We start from the raw sequence: 23,402 nt of genomic DNA, 5'->3' as shown, positions 1-23,402 counted from the left end.
GCTACTGCAAGCTATCAGCGGACCCCTGCGCGTTTCCGGTATTCCTCTTTTTTCCCCTTGTTTCTAAGGTACCTTTGTTGTCTGTACTACGTTCTAAAAAGCGCGCAAGTTCTTACAAACATATTACAGGTACTTCTCCGAATGCAAATCTTGTTACCCGATCGCTGTGTGTTGCTGAAGACCAAATAATTACACGATCGATAGTCTACTGGGGCTCCAAATAATCTTACGCCCTCGTTGTATCAAATCCCACCGAATGCGGTAAATACATAGCTTGCCCGTAACGGTCATTCGCGGCCACGCCGGTATTTTATGTGCCATGAGCGTTCGGTTCACAGTGTTAGTTTCACACCGCAGAAGTACTGTCGACGTGCGCGTCCAAAAGCGTCACTGTGATCTGTATTCGCGATTGGCCCAACGTTCCCTATGACGTCTTTATTTGGATTAATTTTGCTTTCATCAACGGAAATGAGATCGGTGGCAGACTGTCAACTTTGACAGTGTTGGTCTAAAAATCCAATGACTCGAAGGTTCTTCATGGTTTATACACACAGCATTGAACTTGTAGTTCCCAACTGATGATAAGTAGCCAAGAATACAACTCGTGACATCACGGTGGGGAAAATCCTGGTCCTGACGTCGCGAGAAGAAATCATAAGAGGGTACCACCGAAGCATCTGGACGCTAATAGTAGCTCGAGGGATTCAGTAAGTAGAAATAACCGTCAATACCCAGCACTGGCGACGCCTGCAATCTGCAAGCAACACGTTTGCAAGAAAGGCGCCTGTGCGCTGCCATTTTGAGCGATGCTGGCGCCGCGTAAAGTCTGCGCCATGCTGCGCTGCGCCAGGGGCACGTCATTGCGGTGTGCGATGACAAGATGGCGGCGTCTGGTGTATCACCGGCGCAAACGTTAGCGACACACTTCTTGTTTCGGAACGCAGGAGGAGGTATCCATACAGAATCATGGCACCAAATATTGTGGGACGAGGCACCTTTGAGGGTTGGAGCTGACCTTTTAACGATCGCGGCCTTTTTTCCTGCATGTCGTGGAAGCCCTAGCTGCAGCCAGCGATGCCTGTAGGTGCAATGTCAATGCGGCTTCTGTCGCTTTCCGATGAGCGCTCTGAGACTTTAGATATTCTTATAATTATTTTATTTGTTACTGCTTTAGGTATTTTATTTAATTCTTTGTGCTCTTATGCGCTTGGTTAAAGTTAACGCTAAAAGTTAAAAGTATAAAGCTTTGACTTTTATATAAAAAAAGTTTAAAACATACACCTGTACGTTCTATAATTTTATTTTTCTGCGCTCAGTGGTGTATAATTCAGCAAGAGATGCTTGGCAGCATTATAAGACAAGCATGAACGTCCTGGTTCAAGAATAGGTCCGCCTCACCTCGGCGAGAGGTTCTAGGTTAAGCCGGGATCCCACTTGCAAAGGTGTATAAGGTATTCACCGGGTGCTCTATTTGAGCGCGCTATGCACAGCGCACCCGGAGGTGTTTGGCTGGCTTGGCAGTGCTCCCCGCCATACCTCGGCAAACCTCACTCATGAGGGCCCTCACTCACCCTCACTCACCCTCATCTTCACAGGTGAGGTGAGGGTGAGTGAGTTTCTGAACCAGGAAAATTCATGAGTGTGAGGGTGAGTGAGGGCCGTGAGGGCTGTGAGGGCGGTGAGGGCCATGAGGGCTGTGAGGGCGGTGAAGGCCGTGAGGGCCGTGAGGGCGGTGAGGGCCGTGAGGGCCATGAGGGCTGTGAGGGCGGTGAGGGCCGTGAGGGCCGTGAGGGCGGTGAGGGCCGTGAGGGCGGTGAGGGCCGTGAGGGCGGTGAGGGCGGTGAGGGCGGTGAGGGCCGTGAGGGCCATGAGGGCGGTAAGGGGTATGAGGGCCATGAGTGCGTGAGGGGCGTGAGGGCGGTGAGTGGCGTGAGAGCCATGAGTGCGTGATTGGTGTGAGGGCGGTGAGTGCGTGAGGGGTGTGAGGGCCATGAGTGCGTGAGGGCAGTGAGTGGCATGAGAGGCGTGAGGGCCATGAGGGCCGTGAGGGCGGTGAGCGCATGAGGTGTGTGAGGGCCATGAGTGCGTGAGTGCGGTGAGTGCGTGAGGCCCCCTTCAGATCGAGCATCTTTCTCAGCAATTTTGGTGTTAATGGCGGGTTGTTCTCTAGTTTTCCCTAGATCGACACGAATTGCTGAGATCGGGTCCGGCTCGAAATAAGCAAGCAACTCGGAGCAATTCGAATGCGTTTGAAGCGGCTGCATCCAATCAGGGACGCAAAATTTTCACGTGATACCTCGTGCCGGTGATGATGACATCGAAAGACTTGGTTCTGGTTTGAAATCGATCGTTTTTTTTGGAAATAAACTGTTTCAGAAAGGTGCATTAGTATTCTTAACGAGATTTAAATGCATAAAAACACGTTTATAACGTGTAAGTGTGTCTAAATAGTGCAAGAAAAATAAAATTTTATGATGACGATGGCAAATTGCAGCAGTTGGTTGCTGCGTGTGATCGCGGGCGGCCCGTGTTGCTGGTGTTGCGACGTAAAGCTTCTGGGCGAATTTGCCCCATCTGAAGCTGGCCTGAGTGGCGTTAGGGCCATCAGTGCGTGAGGGGCGTGAGGGGTGTGAGGGCCGCAAGGGCGGTGAGTGGCGTGAGGGCCGTGAGTGGCGTGAGGGCGGTGAGTGGCATGAGGGCCCTGAGGGCGGTGAGGGCCGTGAGGGCCGTGAGGGCGGTGAGGGCGGTGAGGGCGGTGAGGGCGGTGAGGGCGGTGAGGGCCGTGAGGGCGGTGAGGGCCGTGAGGGCGGTGAGGGCGGGGAGGGCGGTGAGTGGCGTGAGGGCCATGAGTGAGTGAGGGGCGTGAGGGCCGTGAGGGCGGTGAGGGCCGTGAGGGCCGTGAGGGCCGTGAGGGGCGTGAGGGCCGTGAGGGGCTGAGGGGCGTGAGTGGCGTGAGGGGCGTGAGGGGCGTGAGGTTCAGTGAGGGTGAGTGAAGGGCTGAAGGTGAGTGTGACGGTGAGGGTGAGGGTGAGTGAGGGGCTGAAGGTGAGTGTAGCTGTGAGGGTGAGGGTGAGTGAGGGGCTTAGGTGAGTGTGGCTGTGAGGGTGAGGGTGAGTGAGGGCGACCTAAAATGCCGACCTCTGCTCCCCGCATCCTCAGATCAAGTGCTACCTAACGTCTGTAAAAAAAACGGCGATTTTGGTGCTGTGGAATGCACATTGCGGAAGTACTGTGAAAGCATTAACACAAACAACGTCCATCCTAAGAGGGATGCTACAACAAAATTTCGGCGCATATTTTGTTGGTGTATCCGTATTCAAAGGAGCATTATCACATCAGACACACCAATCTCTTCTTGAAAAAGACACGAAAAGGAAATTTAAAACGAATTAAACGTTTAGCAAGGCGCACCTGGTGGAGGCCGTTAAAGCCTCGTTTGTAATGCCCGTCTAGGAACCTTGACAGGTAGTGACCGATGACTGTCTCCCCTAGAACTATACATGCTTTGAACCTTATGTCATAGCGGCAGCCAACGTTACTAAAACACTCAGTTGGGAAACTCGCCGTCGAGTTTCCCCTCTCCTTCCCATGTTATAATCACCTTGTTATCTTTGTAAATGTTCCTTAATAGTGCTGTTAGTCCTCCATCTAGGTTTAAGGTCTCCATTATGTCCCATAGGTTCCTTTGGTCCACATTGTCATAGGCACCCTTGATATCCAGAAATGCCAGCCAGAGCTGTCTATTTTCTTTTTGCGCTATTTCTATGCACTGTGTAAGAGAAAATAAATTGTCATCCAACCTTCTTTGTTTCCGAAACCCGTTCTGTAACTCGCCCAGTATGCCCCCGCAATCTACCCATTCCTCCAGTCTGTTCTTTATAATCTGCATTACCAACCTGTAAATAAGCGGTGTCACGGTTATGGGACGATAATTCCTAATATCAGACTTATCTCCCTTTTTCTTATATATCATACTCATCCTACTAAGCCTGCATTCATCTGGAATATTTCCTTTTGTTATCATGGTACCCACTACCTCCCTTAGTTTTGCCTTAGATTTAGGACCCAAATTCTTCACCAGCTTGATTGCAATACCATCTGTGCCTGTCGACGTGCCACTAGGGACTCTTCGTTTCGCCTTTTCCCATTCTCTTTGTCCAAAATCCGCGATGTCACAAACTGAACTGCTACTTCCTTCGGTTCTCCTATCTTCCACATGTACCCGTTCCCGAAATTTCTCCTCCATCACTGCTCCTATATATTGTATCGCATCATCTCCCTCTAATTGATCTCCCTGATGCGAGAGTATGAACCTCTGTCTAGCTTGCGTCGTTTCACCGAGTGAGTTCAAGTGCTCCCAAAACTTCTTGTCAGCGTTTCTATCTTTCTTACTTACATTACTCATCCATTCCTCACCCTTTCTCTGAATTTTCGCATTCATCAAACTGGATGCCTCTCGGCGACATGTTATAAAATTGTTCCATTTTCGTTTTAATTCCGTTTCAGACTGCCCACTACGCTTGGAATACCTGTGTTCTCTAGAGGCTTCCTGACGTTTTTGTATCGTTTGCTTCACTTCTTTGTCCCACCAGCTTTTTGGTCTATGTCCTTGCTTCCCCTTTCGTTTACTCTGAACTTTGTCTAGTACCAGAGCAAAAAGCCTTGTTAGGCTCTCATAGGTCCAATCTGTATACCGTTGCCCTGAAACTGCTGCCTCTACTCTTTCAACAACTATTTCCAACTCTTTGTCGCTGCAGAAAATTTGCTTTGAATTATGTTGTCTAGTTTCAGCATTTACTTCTCTGGCAAAATTCAGCTTAATACGTTTGTGATCACTACCAAGACTTTTGGAACCTTCTTCATCTATATTCATTGCTTGTAACTTACCATATATTTTATGTGACATGAGTACGTAATCTATAGTTGAATATAGATTGCCAGTTTCCTAAGTTATGTGCCCGTCAAACTTCTGACTGGTATTAAATAAAACTAAGTCATGTTCTTCCACCAGTTTTAGTAATATGCTTCCAGTTGAGTCCGTATACCCATCCAGACCCTCAATATGGGCATTCATGGCTCCCATAATAATTATTTCGGAGCCTTCCCCTAGTTCACTAATGTCTCTTGATATGCAATCAATAATTTTTCTGTTTTCCTCTTTAGCACCTGTACCTGTCCATAAGTAAACAACTCCAAGGACTGTTGATTCCCCAGTGACTTTTCCTTTCAGCCACAAATGTTCGGCGCACTCCTTTCTGATCCTTTGAAAGTTCATATTCTTCTTAATAAATGCTCCAATTCCACCTCCCTCCCTCGTTCCCTCCATTCTGTTGCATTCTTCCCACACATAGTCAGGGTTGCAAGGTGGCTGGCTGCTCCATGTCTCTGAGATGTGTTTCCACAAACCCATACACCATTAAATCCTCCTTTCTTAGTTGCTCCTCTACCTCTTCCCATTTTAACCTTTTTCTACCACCCTGAATGTTAATATATCCAATGTCTGATTGTGCTGTTTGTTTATACCTGTTCTTACGTTTTCTCCTCTTTTTATCCCTGGGTGCCTCTCCTGACTTTTTGGGTTTTCAGTTACTCCAGTGCCCCCAGTGCCCTCAGTCCCCCCAAAAAAGCAGTCACCGTGCGGCTCATCCTATCCCCCACCCTGTAACCCGTGGCCTCACTACAGTGAATGCCATCTGGAAAAGGGCGGGAGCCAGCCTCGTACACTTCCCTGTTTACTTCCATTACGTCGTACCGAAGCTGTCGACTCATACCCTTAATTACTCTGTTGGCTTCGACAACCCTCCTCTCCGCTAACCCGGACTGCCCCCAAATTTCTGGAATGGTGCACACAACCACGTGCACATTCTCAGACACGTCCCTCAGCTTACGCATTCCCACGTTTAGCTGCTTTCCAAGTTTCTGGCTCCTACCCTTGAGCACATCATTAAGCCCCGCATGAACTATTACTAGGTTCCTTCCCTCCCGGTTACCCCACACCCCCTCACGTGCTGCGGTCATAGCATCCACCATACACTTCCCGGGCTGGACCTCTACGGTTACCCTCTGGTCTCCCTTCACCCTGCTATGTACACCCCTCCTAACCCGTGCTACGTTAGAGCTCCCCACTGCCAGTACCCGAGATCCCCCTGGTGCCTGCGCGCCTTTGACCTGCGACTTATCTTCTGTCACCTGACTGCCCGACGCCTGTTGCTTGAAGGCGCCATTGAGCTGAGGTTCAATCAGCTCTCCAGCGTCGTCGAGCCCGCCAGCCAACAGGCCGGGCTCCCGACCACCAGTGACCCCAGCCTGCAGACTGGTGGTTCGTCCCGCTAGAACTGACACTTCCTCCTTGCTTCCCTCGCTACTCTCACTCGCTCGAATTACCCCTTCCAGGCGCTCTACCCTACTCTCACACTCCCTCTTACGCTCCTCTAATCCCGCCTTCCATACTTCGCCCAGCTCTTCCGCCTGCTTCTCGAGGCCGACCCGCTGCTCCCTCTCATTATTAAAGGGACACTGACAGGGTATTTATGCTCGCCGAGGTTTTTAGTTGTACGTGACATATGAGAACTCAACTACCCAGAACAGAATTTGCGGCTCGAAATTCGGTTTCTTTCCGCCCGAAAACCGCCGATCAAGAACTGACCGGTTCGAGTCTCGCTCACTCTCTTTTTCGCGGTCACGGGCCGTTTTCTAAGGTATCGATGCGACCACCAAATTTAATCAAAGTCGTTGGTCACTGAAGGCACACACTCGGTATTAAAAATAGAAAAAAATATGAAGCCCATTTTTTGTGGCTTCCGAAAAGCTGTAAATACGTTGATTTAAAAAAAAAAAAAGTTCCCCAGACAACCGGAAGCATTCTGTGCGTTCGTCGTTTCGCGTCGTTCGCGTATCGTGGGACTCGCGGGGACGGCGATGGTAGCGGACGACGGGCGTGGGACCTCTATTTCAGAACTGTCGTTCGCGGTACCGGCGAATTCTGTCTACCGTTAAAAGAGAAATTTGGGACTGATCAAAAGAATCGGTATTCATCCCGTGCGACACGCCCGGCCACCAAGCCGATTTGCACGAAGACGTCGCCGAGCCGTCGCTCCCTTCTCGTGGCTGAAGACATCGCTCGCGCAAACGTCAAGCACGACGTGTCTACTTCGAGTTGAATATGCACGCGTACGATTTCTTTACTAGGTGCGAATGTCCCCAAGGCGTGGTGCTTCCAGACTTCGACCCGGGAGTGCTTTTGCTAGAGAAAAATCGGCAGCAAACTTTCCAACTTACAGTTTACCGGCTGAATTATTACTTACTAAGGAAAGAGATCCACCGGAGAAGGGATGCCCCAGTAGCTCAGCGGGAAAGACGTCCGCTTCACACGCGGTAGGGCCGGGTTCGATCCCCCGTGAAACTTTTATTTATTTATTTTTTCAAACATTTTTTGATGTTTACATATCTTTTTCTTTTTTTACCAATCATCACTGAAGAAGCAAACAAAAAAGAATAACCAAAAAATGTTGTGGACGATACTTCGCTGAATTAAAGGGTATGGGATCGACATCTTGTAAACCCTGAGATGGGTTTACACCTGCGAACTCAATGTAATCACTTTCCACAAAATGCAAGGAGCATATAAATCAGGTAGCGTCCGCTTTCCGAGGTGCCCGTATATGTTCTACAGGAATTGCAGCCAGCCATCGGTCCCGATCCCGTTGATCTTTCGGAAACTCTGTCGCACAATGCCACTTTTCTTCGGATGCAGGACATGTGAGCCAGCTCTTCACGCAACATCTTGGGTGTATTCTTTTCGGAGCCGATCATGGAAATTCACCACGGGCACTCACTACTCATCTCCAACTCCTCAATGTACAAAACGACTCATCTTGGAGTACAGAACAACGAGCGGAACAAACATAAGTGCGAAAAAATCGCACGGCGAGCAGTTCCCGCACGCCGGATGTCGTGTCGTCTGCTACGGAAAGGAGAAAAAAAATTTCGGTTTCGGTTTCGAGCAGTTGCGTCTTTTGGCTTTATTAAAAAAATACGCTACTCTGTTGCAAAATATTAATTGGGTAGTCCTCTGACACCATAATGAAGCGCCTAACAAAAAATGAAAACAAATTTTTGGGGGGTGTCAGTGTCCCTTTAAGCTGCCTAGTCAGCTCCTCTACCTGGGCCTCGAGACCCACCCATTTTCCGCAGGGTAGGAAAGTGCTCCCCAACGACCTTCGCTCCCTCCCCTCTCGCACTCCTTCCTCCTCCTCCCCTGAAAAGGGCGGGTCCGGAAGCTAGTCTCTGTGGAAAGGAGAAGGGTTTTCCTCCTTTCTGGGTGGCAAGGAGGAAACCTCTTCTCCCGCGGAAAATGGTTTTGTAGGTCGGCCTTTAAGCTGGGCCTCAATCTCCCGAACTCTACCCTCCCATTCCCCAGTTACCTGCTGAAGCTTCACACAAAGCCGACACTCGAAACTCTGCTCTGCTTGACCCCGCCATCTGGTGGTTAGCGATTTAACCTTCTTTCACGCTACGCGATAAACAGCGGCTTCGAGTTAGTTCTTTCGAGAGCGGCTTTTGGTTTCGCGGATCGAGCTTGCCCTTCTCCGTGATGTGCGGTTGACGAAGGAATTGTGACTCGAGGAACACCAAAGGTAAGACGCAAAGTGGGAGAAGTAACTGGGTATCGGTTGTCTCCGTTTAACATCGCAGTGCTATCGACGAGACGGCTGAGTAACTGCTTTTGAAACGCAAGTTTCTGTACCTGTGGGGGGAATCTGGCTTCGGAAATAAACACAGTTCGCGGAAAGCTCGTGTTACGCTTTTATTTGCTAGTCCTCTCGTCCTGTACAAGAGACGTAGCGTTTTCGTCAAGCCTTATTGGGCTCGATTTGCTCGATTCTGGGCCGCCATATTGAAATGCAAGCGCCGGGGGAACTTTGATCCCCTGCTTCAGGGACGAAAGTTTCTCCCTTTCTAAAGGAACATAGGCTACAAGACCGTTCCTCCTCTAAGGGAGGACTATCCATACCCTTTTTTCCAAGAGTGCATATTCAAGAGAAAACGCAGATCGTACTTTGGAAAGCGTGTGCAATTTAATGGCGGATGCCTCTGGACGGATTGGTCGCAACTGCGCATGCGTTGCGTTGTCGTGTGGTGATGAGAAAAGTGGGCGGAAAGGCAGGGACGCTTTCAGACGACCAACGCTTTCGTCCCCTCCTCGCGGCTCGTTCCGCAAACGCCACCCATGCACCATGTGATCCTGTTCTAGCAGTAATGTAAAACCTTGGCACGCTATGCAACTTTGGAGAAGGAGACTTCACCCAGCGAGAAAGACGCGAAGGTGGAGGCGTGAAGCTATCGTATTTCAAGGTGTGTGCAGTGAAATCCGTAACAATGGGCGGGGGATTAATTACGCACCGCTGTAGTTCCGAATACATCTTTATCACAAATAACGTTGTTTTTGTGCTTTTTTTTTTATTCTCAATTTTGGCGGCGCCAACTGTCGTCACGGTTCAAATTTTACGAAGAAAATTAAGGCGTGTGGGCAGCATTTGCAAGACGTCATGTTCTGCGGGAGAAATTCGCTTCGTTCCGTGTATTGGCTATTACTTCCAGATACGGTTTCTCGTTTTCGAATAAATTCGATTAACTCCGAAAAACTCTCGCCGGTAAAATTTTCCGCGATCCAGATTTATCCCACAAACTTAAAATTTAAAAGTCACAATAGCAAAAAAAAAAAAAAAAAGAGCAAGGTATTTCACGAATAAAGTTTATCAATGCATTGGGCAAGTGATCCTGAGCAAAGGCCAATTTTTTTTTTTATCCTAGTCTATTGACAAAAGGAAGTATACCCTTTATCTTGCCAAGGTTAGTTCAGTACAATGGGCCAATGCACTCCTGAATCTGGACGACGACAAAAGCCACTAGTTCCCGTTTTCAGGTTGAGCCATACTATGTGTACTTTTTCGAGGGAGGAGTGGTTTTGTTAGTGTATGAGTGAAAGATGTAAACCTGTAGATTTCGTAGGGTGAAGAGGGCAACTAAAGGTTTTATGCCTGTTCGGCTAATTCAAAGGATACAAACATTTATTAAGTAGCACTTGTCTTTAAGTGAAAACTAAATTGGTGTGGTTGTGCTTATACAGCCGGAACATAAATAGTCTTCCTCAACGGGTGACTTGTCTCTCAGCTGTAGATGAGCAATTTCGACAGTGCGGTACAACCGCTAGCCTGGAGTCTTTAAAGGGACCATGAAATGACCTTTTTACTTTTTCCAGATAACTTTTACATTAAACCGTCAATGTTCACTGAATGCCGAACAGGCATCCGTTTTCGTCTCGGTTTATTAACTTCTACACAAAAAATTATTGAAATATCGACTTTTTCATTCTTTCCAACTGACCGCAAAACAAGCCGTGACGTAAACCGTTTCCGGAACCGGAAGTTCTCTCGGCAATAGGAGAATGGGAGTGTTAGCGGCAACGAGTTGGGGTGCGCCGGTAGGTTTTACTGCGCTGATGTCACCGACGTATTTCCTGAATCGGCGCCTCTCATCGCCGCATCGCAGCTGAGCGAAATTCAATGAGATATGTTGCGCTACAGCGACAGCATGGGTCTAGTCCCATGCTGTTGGGAAGTGCAGCGAGTCTTCCGGTGAAGACTCCAGAAGTCAACCACCCTGTCATTGTTGGCAGAAGGGCCGGCCCGTGTCAGTCGTTTGCAAAGCGACGTAGATGGCGTTTTTCGCGGCCTCGGAGACGCAGGAGCGAGCCGACGTTAAAAAAGATACGTTTGAACTACGAGTGTCAGCAAGAGCCACGTAAATACCTGTTTACACTCGGAGCGGACGCGCGCGTTCGATGGAAGTGCTGTATTCGCGCTGTTTGTAAGCGCTTCGGGACCGTTCTTTACGATTGCAACTCGATACTGACGCGACACTCGGCAAAGAAAGGTTGGACCGGAGTTGTACGTATACCTCCCACGAACTGTTATAGCTCGACAGTGACGTGCAGTCTGTCAGAATAAAAATGGCATACCAATAACAAAGTGTACATACCGTGTTACGAAGGTAATCCATACGGCGTTTATTTCAGCTCTATATCACACAAAACAAGATAGAATCGACGAGAGTCCCTTTTCGACGAGTGTTCGTCAACACTGCCTCGGAAAACAAGGGGAAGAGATTGACCTCACCTCTTAATCTAGAATTGAGGTCATTGATCAAAGTATAATACGGGAAGGGTCCACAAGGGTCGCGCGGGCATATTCCATTTAGCACGCCAGCGTAGGCAGACGGTCTTGCGACGAAGCAACGCAGCGCCGAGTAGGAATGCCTGCTAGGCCTATATTCTGAGCACCTCGCTTCGTCGGAGTCGGTGGATCCAGCGTTCTTGTTCGTCGTGGTCTGTTTTAAGTACTGTTTTCTTGCTGCTTGAAGTCGGCACGCGCGGGAAGAACACGTAGAAAAATAAACGTTCAGTCAGTCAGAGTTTTGAGAGGAAGGAAAACAAAGAAAATAAACATTCGTCGGCGGCCGCCGCCACCCAAGTAACTGTCGGCCCTGCCCTACTGCGCACGCGCAGTAGTTGCTTCGTTTACCACACGATAGATGGCGCTTGGCTCTCAGCATTATCACATTTGGCAATTTTCGCCACACATCTCTAATTATGCTACAAAATGTGGATCTGAATATTATTTAACAAAACTTTTAGGAAACATTCGCCGGCTATTTATTGTTTACGATCGCGGAGCTGGTGAGGTAGGCTCTTACCGAATAGGCGACCTGGATTTGGCTGACGTGCTCCATTTCCGCGGATGCATCGTAGTGAACAGGCGAAGGAAGGAAGGCGCAAAAGAGTCCAGTTTTCTTTTAAAAGTTCTATAGCAAATAATTTTTTTTGGGCTCCCTATTTTTGTGTTTTTGTGTTTCTTTTCACACCTTTTACGACGTGCGGTGGATGAAACTCGATTTTAAAATCATTTCATGGTCCCTTTAACGTGCACCACGCAGTGGTGATACACGACCGCACGCCAGTACGATGCACATCCAGATGGCAACGGGAAGGGGTGGGGACGGAATTCAGGATCTGCGGGTTCTGCAGCGCGAGCTTTTGCTCCGCGTGCTTCGAGTTCGAGCGAGCTTCGAACTACGAGAAGCTCCGATCGAAATAAGGATGCTGCTACGTACGGACCGTGTCGACAGCTGTGACGGCCCCGCGAAGGACGCCGGCGGTGGACGGCATTCTTTATGTTTAGGCGCACACCGTTGAAGGTGGCACGCTTTTAATTAAAGGCGATTGTCTTAGTCTTCCCGGCCGAGGTGCCGCCGGGGCCGGGACTCTCCATCGTTGAGTGGCGATGATTCGCCGAATCCGCGCTTGAGCGAAGTAGACTTTCGCGCAAGAGCGACCCTCACCGACTAGACGCCCGACACGGATCGCGAAGCAACCAAAGAAGCGCGCACTGCACCGAGTTCGCTCTCAAGCTTTTCTGTTGTCGGTATAGAGAGCCTAGATTTAAGAGATGGGGCTACTGATCGGTCGGGTTACGTGGTTATTGGGCCGCGTTAGCAAAACGAGCTGCAGCATGCAAGGAGTCAAAACTCAAAAGCGTTCACCTTCTGCAAACCTGTCCGCCTCTCCGCCCAGTTCCCTCGTCACACTGGCCACGCGACAATGAAATGCAGACGTACTTACTGCTCCCTCTCTTAAATCTGGGCTCTCTCCGTCGTCTCCGCCGGAGCGTTGTCGCTACCGCATGCCACGACGGCCTCTCCGCTGCGATGCGGTAAAGCCACAAATTCTTTCGCAAAAAACAGACACAAATGCATCGAAAAAGTGCAGAAGGGAATGCGAATTCGTGATCGCTTCGCTTTAGCCGCTATTTCGTCATAAGCGACTTCGTTGTAACCGGTGTTTGTACAAATGTTTTTATATTAGAAAACATTAGAAAAAAGTAAAATTTAAATCAGAATTAAAAAAAAAAAATAGGAAATCTGAAAAAAGAACGGTAATCCCCGAACTTTTAGCGAAACATAATCTCTACAAAACACACTCTGAATTTCTATAAAAAAATAAATAATAATAAACTCTAAAACAAAAAACAACAAATCCTACGTATGGACCGCAGTTCACACTATCAGAGGAAATTCAACCCAAGGGCACTGGCACTTTCCATTTTATGTAACCAACTGCCACTCTTCTGTCCTAAAAATAATAAAACGGAAAGCCATATGCTCTTTAATACTGTTTATTGGCTCAGGAGAGCCAAATCCAACAGTTTGAAATAAATTTTGCAAACCCAGTATAACGTAATCTAGTTTGCAAAAACCAAAATACGCACCTGTGTTGAGTTTAAGAAGCGCAAGATAAAAGCGTGAACGTCTCGCGAGAAAAAGAAATATACACGAAAACAACATAAAACGAAGTTAGAAACAAACTTAAACAATGGTCTCCACTTTCCGGCCACACTTGAAATATATATCGAGGTCGACGAACTTATGACCAAAATAAAGAATGTAACGGACACCTCACTCACTGGGTTAGCAAAAGAACAAAAAAAAACGACTTTTTCGCGAGACCACAGAGTACTTCCAATAAGCACGCCAAGCCGCACACTGGAGAACTCCCACTAGACTCCCAAGGCGTTACGCGCGTGATGTCGTACCGACATGCGTACTCGAGTCACGTCCGTCTAAGACGCGCGAGAACTTTTTCGTGCGAGCCTTCCTAGCAAAACGCTTTCAGCAAGCAGCACTTGGTTTATCTCGCTTTACATTACCTTTGTTTTTCTCCTCGAAACTTCGTGCACTTTTGGGGAGGAACAAAATTTTCCCGCGTTCGTTGCAACTAAAGTTTTGTACGTTTTCATTTACCGGCGGAAAAGCGAAAAATTAATAAAATCCTTGAGTCGCGTCAGAAAAAAAAAAAAAAAAAAAAAAAAAAAAACGTAAGAAAGACAGAGTTATCGCTTTTATCTCCACACTTGTCAAGTCGTTCACTCGGAACAATCCACTGATACGTGAAACCGATATACATTGTGTTTCTTTATGTTGTTCATTGCACGACACTGTTAGCGCAAACATGACATTGGCACCTTTTTGTGTTTTACTTGAAAAAGGTTCTGGTGGGCGCCAAATTTGACCGCTTAGGGTTGCTGGGATATTTGTGCACTTTCCACATCATTAGTATTTTTATTTTTTATTTTTTGACAGTGGCCTTTTGAATAAAAGAAAATCAAGATTAACAGGCGATCGCTTCTTCGTGCTAATAGTGTCGTGCAGTTTGCGTGAAAAGTAAGCGCACAACATTACAGCAGCCGTCAGCTTAATGACAAAATCGTCCACAAAAATGCATTGGCACCTTTGACCGTGTGTTTTGAAACCTGGATTTATGGCTCCACGTTCAGACCACCAGGCGTGGTGAATATTTTGGTCCGTCCGAGAGCGCTGGCAAGAGAAGCTGCCGAAACGACTTTAAACTTTAGTTCCTAGGTGCCGTATATTTATCGGAAGTTGGAAATATAACGAACCCAAGTTTTCTTTACGTCAAAACCAAGAAAGCGTTCGATTATTTGGTATTTTACGTGTCTATGGTATGTGCTTTACACATCTACATACATACTGCAATCTGTTATCCTTGAAAGAAAGTTGCAATAACCTGTTCGCACTCCAAACCATTCGCAGAGGGATGCTTGCAAAGCTTCGTGCGTTTTAAAATTTCTGAAGAGTTTAAAGTAAGAAATAAATATAAATTAACCACCAGAGGTTTGAATCTTCGTTAAAACTATTAGGGGCGCGAGTTTGGACCCTTTAACGTGATTAATTACAACGAATACATCGGTTTAGAAGACACCTAGTATTGCCCACCTTTTCTTTATACCAAACCGGAAAAAAGGTTAAAAAAGGACCCCTTGAAGATTAATACGATTTCGTAGTTATCAATACTGCGCAGGGATTCTGCGCTTGAAACGACGCTCAATAAAAATTCATGTCCGAAAAGATTAAAAAGGACATCACATATTAGCTGTCAGCGTCACTCCACTCAAAAAGAGCGATGCCGTGTTGTCGCGTTCGACCAGAACGGTGCACGGAATCAGTGGAGGCAGAGGTCGAGCAAGTAGAATAATAAAACATATATTTACAACGTAAAGAACACTACTGTTATGTACAAGAAAGTAAATCCCAAAAGTCAAACCCTATCGGTCCCCGTGACCCAGTCCCCTGAATGTTGATCGTCACTCACGACCTTGAAATGCTGAAGCCGGGCAAGCTGCTTCTCGTTGTCGTCTCTGGGGTGCGATGTCGCTATGGTAGGAGTCTTGGAGATCGGTGAGGTTCTTCGCTACACTGGAGCGTGGCCAGTGGCTGGTGGCCTCGCCTCGGAGCAGAGCCAAGGACGTCCTTCTCCAAGTACACCCTTTGCTTCTTATATCCTCTTCTTCCTTCTCTTCGGCTTCCCTGTAGGCCGCTCGCCCTTCCCTAATTCTTCTTTCTCCTTCACAATCGTGACAATGCCCCCGACGTTCCAGAAATTCATACAATAAATTTTCTTCTTTCTTTTTTCCATTTTTTTGTCCTTTCTCCAAAAAAAAAAATTGGGTTGTGTGTGTGTTTATACAGCCTAGAACTTGGTCTGCCTCACAGGGGCGACGAGTCTCCCAGCTGTAGATGAGAAATTTAGCCAGTGCGGTACAGCCGCTAGCCTGGGGTCTTTAACGTGCACCACGCAGTAGTGATACACGACCGCACGCCGGTACGATGCTCATCCAGATCGAAACGGGCAGGGGTGGGGCTCGAACCCAGGATCCCTGGGTTCTGCAGCGCGAGCTTTCGCTCCACGTGCTCCGAGCTGGTGTGCGCTAGACCACTCGGCCAACGATCCCCCCCGTCCTTTCTCCGTAGGCGATTGTTCGGCAGCTGTCACGTGCACGGCACATCTGAACACTTCACTCACAGCACACAGCTTATCACGCCCAGCGCCCGCTTGCCCAACCCAGTACAAAATCGTCGGTGCGGTACTAGCAATATTCTATCTCTCAACACAACCCGCACTTGTGTCGCAGCAGGACTTTCTCAACCTTTAAAACGAAGGTACTTAATTTGACCTGCAATTACCCTATTCGCAACAAAATATAGGATTGTGGACTCTTCAATCCTCACTGCCTTAATTCATGTTGAATCATCCCCCAGCAAACAAAAAGTTAATCCAAAACATACTAGGACACACTCCTCCGTGATTATCATCTAAATCTGCTCCCTCGTCTAAATCCGACTCAAGAAATCAGCGCCCACATTATCTTTCCCTTTGATGTAGTCCACGTGGAAGCTGTAATCTTGCAGCTTCATGCTCCACCTCATGATACGGCTGTTCGTGTATTTTGCCTTACTAATGAACTCTAGTGGTTGATGATCTGTCTGAACCCGAAAGTTTCTACCGTACAAATAAATCGTAAATCTTCCCACCGCCCAAACCAGTGCTAAACCTTCCCTTTCTATTGTTGCGAAGTTCTTCTCCACCCTACTAAGTTTTCGTCTGGCGTAAGCAACTGGATGTAGCACCCCGTCTCTCTCCTGTAGGAGCACCGCTCTCAAGCTTGTGTCTGAAGCGTCAGTCCGCAATGTAAATTCTTTTCCCAAATCCGGAGCCATAAGGATTGGTGGCTCGGCTAGCAACTGCTTCAAGTGAGAGAACGCTGCTTCCTGTTCCTCTTCCCACTCCACTTCATTTCGTGCCCCCTTCTTTGTCAGGTCTGTCAGGGGAGCTACGAGCCCTGCGTAGTTGGGTATAAACTCCCTGTAAAATCCCGTCAGTCCGAGAAATGATCTTACTTGTCGTTTCGTAGTTGGTCTCGGTGAGTCCTGTATTCTCGTCAGGATCTCTTGTTTCGGAGCAATTAATCCCAATCCTATCCGATGTCCCAAAAAGCTTATCTGGTGAAATCCAATTTCACACTTTTTTGGTTTTATTGTTAGACCGGCAGAGCGCAACCTGCTCAGAACTTCCCTCGGTGTGTCGATGTGTTCTTGCCACGAGTCTGTCGCCACCAGCACGTCGTCAATATAGTGGTATGCGTCCGGTATACCCTCTAGCAGCTTCCGCATCAACTTCGTGAAAGTTGCTGCAGCGGTTTTCAGGCCGAAGGGCATGAACCTAAATTGATACAGCCCACTCGATGATGAAAATGCTGTCTTTTCCTTAGACGCCTCATCCATGGGGATCTGCCAATACCCTCTGACTAAATCAAGTTTAGAAAAGAACTTTTTGCGTCCCACCTTCGCAAAAGTGACGTCTACCCTTGGTATGGGTTCTGCATCGGACACCAGTACTTGATTCAGTCGCCGGAAATCTATGCAAAACCGGTTCGAACCGTCCGATTTTTTCACCATCACCATAGGTGCGTTATACGGCGAATTCGATCTCTCTATAACGCCCATTCGCAACATCTCCGTTATCTCTTCCTCCACCACCTCATGTACTTTTAACGGCAATGGGTACTGTTTTATGTGTATTGGTGTTTGGGTGGTCAACTTGAGGTCGCACTTGATCATGTTAGTCTTGCCTGGTAGATCTGAGAAGACCTCTCTGTAGTCAGCCATCAAGTCCAACACTTGGCGTCGTTTCTCCGTGTCCAAACTTGCCTCAATGACTACATCTTGCTCATCTTGCTGTTTCTTTAGAGGCAGCGTTGGGACATCGTCCCCGTCTCCATCGTCATTGACGTCATCGTCAGCGTTGACTTCTACTGCCAACCCGCAACTTAGGGCGACTTGTTCGTGCTCTTCTCTTTCTTCATACTTCTTCAACATGTTCACATGGAACACTTTTCTCTTACCTCCTATATCCAACTCGTAATCTACCTCGTTTCTTCTGGCAGTGACCTCGAATGGACCCTTCCACTGCATCAGCATTTTGTTGTTGTCACTTGGGAGGAGTATTAACGCCTTGTCTCCTGCTTTCATTTCTCGCTTCACACTCTTCTGGTCGTAACGGCCCTTGTACCTTTCTTTAGCACCCTCGAGACAGCGGTGTGCCATCTCGCACGTCTCCTCGAGCTTATTTCTTAACTCCAGGACGTATCCGTAAGAGGTTTTCATTTCTTGAGTCATTGCCTCATTGGACCATACTTCTCTTAAGATGGTCAACGGTCCTCGTACCCTCCTTCCATACAATAGCTCAAATGGAGAAAATCTTGAGCTAGATTGGGGCACCTCTCGGTAAGCAAAAAGTAGTGCTGGCAAGTACCTGTCCCAATCTCGAGGTCTCTCTTGGCACATTCGCCTGAGCATCTGCTTAATGGTGCCGTTGAACCTTTCAACCAGGCCGTTGCACATAGGATGGTAAGGGGTCGTTAGGAGGTGCCTCATCGACAACAAACGGCTCACCTCCTTCATAAGATCCGATGTAAAATTGGATCCTCGATCGCTGAGAATTTCTTCCGGTACGCCGTACCGCGTAAACATGTCCATTAGGGCTTCTGCCACTTCAGGGGTCCCGATTGTGCGCAAAGCCACAGCGTCCGGGTATCTAGTGGCTACATCTACCATGGTCAGTATGTATCGCTTTCCCGAATCTGACTTGGGCGTAATAGGGCCAATGATATCGATGGCTACCCTTTGGAAAGGCGTCTCTATGGTTGGCATTGTGCCCAAAGGCGCTTTGCCCACTCTTCCTTTGGGCACGGTCCGCTGGCACACGTCGCATGACCGCACATATCGGTGAATCTCGCTTTGCATTCCTGGCCAGAATAATTCTTCCGCGACCAGGCCTATCGTATTGTTTATTCCCTGGTGACCCGACATTATGCCATCATGGGCCATGGTGACGACAGTTCCTCTGAACTTCTCGGGGAGAACCAGCTGTTTTGTTTTCCTTCCCGAGCTGAAGGTACAACTCCTGTAAAGCAAATTGTTCCTTAAGAAAAACTTCAGCGTCGTTCTTCCTCCGTGCTTAGCAGTCACCTTGCCGATGTTACGGAAACATTTCTTGAGGCTTTCGTCATTTCTCTGCTCCGTGAGCATCTCTTCCGCTGTTGCCTCTAGTGGTGAAATTTGCGGTACTATCAGCCCGGTTTTCGGTTGTCTTGGTAGATCTTTATTTCTTCCCGTCTCTATCGTGTTCGCAGTGAGCATAGGCTCGTTACTGCGCGGCTCAAAGCTTGGTGAGGCCGTTTGCAATGGTTCTGAAGGACCCTCTTGAACTTTTTCGACAATACCTTCCCGGCTGTCCTCCTCTCTTTCTCCTGTCGACGTCTGCGCTACCAACCTCCTAGCTGGTCTCATCTCTTCAACCTGATTCCAATTTGGGTCGGGGTCGTCCACGCCTCGCACCATGGGCGCGTTCCCGAGCACTAAGTCGTACAACGGGTTGCTCAGGCATTTCGCCATTACTTTTCCCGTAAAGTATGGGGGCCTTACCCGGATCTCCGCTTCCGGAACATACCTTACGGTTCTGTCCAAAAGGAACACCGGACTCAACGTTCTTGTGAACGACTCGGGGGGAATCATCTCCTTTCGAACGACGACCGTGTTACAACCGGTGTCTCTCAAAACCGTTATTTTGCGGTCACCGAGACGTCCCTCCACCACAGGCATGTTTTCAACCAGAAATTTTGGAGCTCGTTCAACAGCAGCGTTCACCACTGGAATCTTGGCGCCGTCCTGAAGTGTCACGTAAGATTTATCTGCCTCGGTACACCTCGTGTGGCTTGGCACCGTCCATACACAGGACGCCTGAGGTCGGTTGTCTAGTGTCGACCCGCAAGTGTTCGCTCGGTGCCCTGTGCGGCCACAGCTCCAACAAGTCAAAGTCTTGGACGTGGACGGACGGCTGCGGCAGTTTTCTGCCTTATGGCCGACCTTGTTGCAGAGAAAGCACCGGATGGTCTTTCTACTTCCACCCCTCGCCGCTCTCTCTGTGTCTTCGGTGCTCGACTTCTTAGCCATCTCTTCCACCTTCGGCTTGCTTGCTCCTGTTGCTATCTGGGCCTCCAGATATAAATCGGCTTTGGAAGCTACCTCCTCTAGTGTGAGGCAGTCTCGTTCCCTAAGGAACACCGACAAGCGACTAGAACAACTCTGTAGAAACTGTTCAACGAGTACTTTGTCCCGGAGGGCCTCAAACGTTCGTTCCACGCCTGCAATCTCTATCCATCGGTCGAAATACCCTGCTAGTCGGGCGGCAAACTGCTTTCTCGTTTCCCCGTCATCGGGTTTTGCTTCTCGAAATCTTTCTCGGTAGCCCTCTTTCGTGTATCGGAATCTCTGCATGAGTGCCAGTTTCACTTTCGAATAATCCAATGCATCCGCTGGGGACATACGGCCAACTACTGTAAGTGCTTCGCCGGTCAAGCACAGACTTAATGTTGTGGCCCATTTTTGCTGGGGCCAATCAAGTCCCGCCGCCGTACGTTCGAACCGCTGAAGATATGCATCCAGGTCATCCCGAGCATCGTTAAATTGGGGAATCAGCTTGTGCGGACTGAAGTGATGTCTCTGTCCGTTCGTCCCTCCTTCTCCATTGTCCCTACTTCCCTCAGAGGAGGTCCCTGCGGCTTCCTGTACCGCTAACCTAAGTTGCAAAATTTCCCGCTCTTTCTCTAGTTTAGCGCATTCTAACTCTCGTTCCTGTCTAGCCATCGCTCTTTCCTCCCTTGCGCTAGCCTTTTCGTCTTCTATCCATTTCCTCAACTCGTCTCCTTGGTAGCCCAACTCTTTCCCTACCGCCAATAATTGTTCGCTATCCATACTGCATCACTCGACTCCACCAATTCGTGCACGTTCCGGCCGGCGTGATCAAATTAAGGGCATCCTGGCAGGCTCGCCAAATTGTCGCGTTCGACCAGAACGGTACACGGAATCAGTGGAGGCAGAGGTCGAGCAAGTAGAATAATAAAACATATATTTACAACGTAAAGAACACTACTGTTATGTACAAGAAAGTAAATCCCAAAAGTCAAACCCTATCGGTCCCCGTGACCCAGTCCCCTGAATGTTGATCGTCACTCACGACCTTGAAATGCTGAAGCCGGGCCAGCTGCTTCTCGTGGTCGTCTCTGGGGTGCGATGTCGCTATGGTAGGAGTCTTGGAGATCGGTGAGGTTCTTCGCTACACTGGAGCGTGGCCAGTGGCTGGTGGCCTCGCCTCGGAGCAGAGCCAAGGACGTCCTTCTCCAAGTACACCCTTTGCTTCTTATATCCTCTTCTTCCTTCTCTTCGGCTTCCCTGTAGGCCGCTCGCCCTTCCCTAATTCTTCTTTCTCCTTCACAATCGTGACACGTGTGAGGAGCAGTCCGTCAATAAAAGTTAGAAGTACCGAAGAAGCTTTATCATAGATTCGGATAGACGCAAGATGAAGCAGGAAGGTAAAGGTGGGAACAGACCTTGGCAAAGCCTGAGCGTTGGTATCGGCGCTCCCAAGAGAAAGACCGAGCAATAAGTCGACAGAAGGGTGGACAATGAAAGCAAACAAAACATTAGGCGTGTTCGTTTTGCCGCTAAGAGTTGGAGTTGTTCGAGAGCTTGTCAGCTGTATTTAGTTTTATACAAAGCGCCATTCCGGTTTTTACTTGCAAAGTAAGTTAAAATAAAACAAGATACAGACCTTACAGGTGAGGTTTTACTGATTTTTTTTGCGCATATTAGGGCGTGATCAGCGATATGGGTCCATCGGGATTGCCAACTGTGACCGCCAATGCCGGCGCCTGTAACCCGCCGTTCCCAAGCGACCCAACGAATGGGACCTTTCCCCTCGAGGTTATTATATTACTTCTACGAAGTGGAGATGTTTACAACTCCCTCGAGCACGGCGGTCTTCATCGTATTAAGCGATGGAAACAAGCCCCGAAAAACCGCTCTTGTACGTGCCAGAATCCCTTGGTGGCTTATGCTCTAAAAAAACAAAAAAGCCCTGCTCGTTTAGCTTCCCACAGAGCTGGGGATTGACCATTCACAACACATCACGAAGTGCGTCCAGCCAATGACAAGGTAAGAAAAGAAAACGGTTTGGCTTGAAACAACCTGCGGGAATCCCACCTTTTTATGTCATACCGTTCTTCGTATTTTGTAATTGGCTCTACATACTCTGCAGATATCAGGGATCGACCCATCGTCCGCCGTGCGGAGAAGCAGACGCGCAGAAATCTGTAGGCAACTAGGCATAACGTTTGCGCTTGCCTCTCCAGTTCATACAAGACGACGCTCATTGCGGACCAGCCAATTTGAGTAATATAACTTCAAGACGTTTTGCTTAGGAACGCGCTTGGTATCCATATAAACGAATATAGACGTAGGTAGTACAGATAGACGATTGAAGAGTCTTGCTTTGTCTTTATCAAAATTTCATTATAACATGGTCGAACATATGTGGAGCGCAAGTTCGTCTGCTTCTTCTGCTTCTTCGGCAGAAGTTGTGGCAAGTACGCTGAGCTCTGATTGGCTATAATTGTAGGATAGTGGGTAGACATAAAGGCAGCTTTTTTTAGGTCTACCTACTATTCTACAATCAGAGCCCATCAGAGTTTGGTGTCCTGACTTCACTCCTACCTCTGCAAAATAAGCAGACGAATTTTCGCACCGCCTACATAAATTAGAAGCGTGCACGTACTGCCGCGTCTTAACGACCAATCAGGCAAGATAAACGTCATCATTACTAACTCACAGCAGTCATCGAAGCATTATTCCTGTATTGGTCTCTTGGCCCTTTGTCTTCGTGTTGAGTGGTAATTTGACAAAGTGTCCGATACCTGAGCCCAAAAGGGTAAACGAGAAACTCGACACAATTCCTCAAGTGTTCTCTTCATCAAACACCTAATGAGCGTATGACTACGGTCGATCTCCTAGGGAACCATCGATAATTATGATGCCGTCAATTAGGAAATAATTCTGCTGAAACCAGGCTGTAGAAATACATGTAGTGTGTTTTTGGTTAGCACGGCTCCTACGGAAAAGAAATCAGATGAAGCTGAGAAGCTGCGCAGCAAAGAACAGAACCAGAACAAAAAGCCTCATTTGCCTAATTTTAAAAAAAGCAAGGGAGAGAGATAAAAAAGATAGAGAGATAGAAATAAACAAACAGAGACAGAGAGAGAGAGAGAGAGAGGAAGGGGAAATGTACAAAAGTGCTACTAAGAGCAAACAATGGCTTCGGTGGCTAGATAACGATAGCGTGGGGACTATACCTTTTTGTACACGCAACGTACGCCTTTGAACGTAGCAATATAAAAAAAAATATACATATATATATATATATATATATATATATATATATATATATATATTTGTGGCGGCATTCAATAAGTTACAGTTTGAGTTACGTCACATTCCCATACATGGCATTGATAATGCGACTGCAGAAATTAGAGAAAATATGTCTATCATTTATCCTGATTTATGTACGAAAAAACGTGAATGTCCGCCACCTT

Source organism: Ixodes scapularis, unplaced genomic scaffold (genome assembly GCF_016920785.2).
Source record: "Ixodes scapularis isolate PalLabHiFi unplaced genomic scaffold, ASM1692078v2 PGA_scaffold3__209_contigs__length_174095766, whole genome shotgun sequence".
NCBI classification, from domain to species: domain Eukaryota; kingdom Metazoa; phylum Arthropoda; class Arachnida; order Ixodida; family Ixodidae; genus Ixodes; species Ixodes scapularis.
The sequence above is the reverse complement of the archived record's forward strand: the minus strand, read 5'-3'. Positions refer to the sequence as shown.